Here is a 2,087-nt window from a genome sequence, read left to right as displayed (position 1 = left end):
AGATCCAGGTTTCTCCTTTGAGTTGTTACTCAGCTCTTTCAGAGGATGGTCTGCATCAAACTACTTTGGTATCTGTACCAGAAGCTCAGGGGGGGCTGATTTCAACCCCAATAAAGAGCTCTCAGGTGGGGAAGTACAGAAAATATCCAAAAGGTGGGAACTGATGGTGAGCTTCCCAAAAGAAGGATGGTCCTAGGTGGAACCCTGCATAGACAGAGCTACAGCTCTCACCACAAAAAAGAGAGAATAAAAAAAGGAGATGGGAGCTTCTGATAGAGATTTGTGAGATAGATTTTGTTGAACTATAATGCCTTACATACTTCCTATTTCTGACAACTTCTGTTTGGACATACATTGAGCCCATTCTTTAAAGCTATGATACTGAATTAAAACCCCCCACCTTGTAAAAGTGACATTGTCACTACCCAGTCAAGGCCTTAAGTGTCCCCACCATAACCTAGAAGGCTGGGTGAGTGCTGAGAGAGTTAATGTTCTCTGTGTGAAATGTCCTGTTCCTGTAGTGCCACTCCTCTGTGTAATCACAGACAGGTATTGCAGCCAGTTAAATTAGCGTTCACATTGTGAGGAAGTTTCTTCTCAAGGCTTGGGGCTGACATCATCAGTCTTTTCAGAGTCTGTGTGGTAACATCACTCATGGAAAGCTGCAGGGGTAAGGAAAAGATTCAGCTTGATTCTTCCCCAGCAGAGAGATCACATCATCTCTCCACCCCCAGCTGCTCGCATGTGCTGGAACTTGGGCATAAGTGTGAATTGTGAGGTTAATGCTGCCTTGAAGAGCTTGGTTTCCATTTGGCTTCTAGAACTGGTTCCCCTAGGTGGGGATCCTACCTTTCTGGTCTCCCTGCAGCCTGGCCCACAAAAGGTTTTAGACTCAGAAAGTGGTTATTTATGCTCTCAGTCACAAGGTGGTTTATTCCCAGAAAAACATTTTTTGTTTCTTTAAAATCCCACCCCTGATGGACCTGTGGATATTCCCTTTGGAGATGTGGCTGTTCCCACCGGGCATGGGGACAGCTGCACAGGGCATGGATCATTGTGGACTTACCTCACTGTCCCTGGGTGTCTGCACGGGTCCAGGAAGTACTCACAAGCTATCAGTGATGGTGAGCACTTCTGTGTGCATGGAGTATGCGGATAGACCCACACAAAGAAAATTCCACTGAATCCTCCCCAAAACATTTTTATCTCATATCTTCAGGCTTCTTTGCTTCCTTTTCTCCTAGCTTGGCTCCCTGGCTGTGACCCTCTGCTTTCAGCACCTCTCAGCTCCCATTCCCACTCCCAAAATACCTTTTTGAAGTAGCAAAGAGGAATTCTATTCCTTTTCTTCTTGCATAGATGTGTTCCCTCCACGTCAGGGCCCCTTCTGGGGCAGTTTTAAGTGGCAGATGCTGGTCAAAACAAACAAACAAACAAACCAACAAACAAACCACAAAAAACCCCACCAAAAAAATCTGAAGCAGTAAGCCTCACATTAGGACTGTAGCTTGATATGTACACAGTGAGTATTTTTACCACAAGCACTTTTTTGTTGTGATTCAACTCTTTTTGTGCAGTGGGAATGTATATTTATATATATATATATTTGCAAAGCTTTGCTTGTTTGGTTTTGTTTCTGTTTCTGTTGTAGTGGAGTGGGACCAACTACAGCTGCAGTATTTAAAAGCCACACTGGGCTTCATTTTTGAGAGAGGAAAATTAGGGAATTCAACATGCTCTGCACAAAAGTCACATTAACTGGGATGAACTCAGAACTGAGTGAAGTGTTCTAAGTGGTAGTTTGGAATTAATTGGGCCATGGATGTAACTTGCTGGGGATGAATACTGAGAAAAAGGGTCTCATTGCCAAGATGCAGGATGACTAACTGCACACAGCTTTTGCACGTCATCTGTTTATGTAGCGAGGAGAAGGAGCAATGGTACAATAAACCAAGAGCTCTCCAGTGCAGAGAAGTAGATGTGCATGTCAATACACCAGTACCTGCCACTGAGCAGGTATCTGAGCATCCTTTAACCTTCTACACATCACATCAATCTTGGTGCTGTGCTGTGCAAAAGGACTTGTC

The sequence above is a fragment of the Dryobates pubescens genome, chromosome 19 (genome assembly GCF_014839835.1).
Source record: "Dryobates pubescens isolate bDryPub1 chromosome 19, bDryPub1.pri, whole genome shotgun sequence".
NCBI lineage: Eukaryota > Metazoa > Chordata > Aves > Piciformes > Picidae > Dryobates > Dryobates pubescens.
This window is presented reverse-complemented; position numbering follows the sequence as displayed.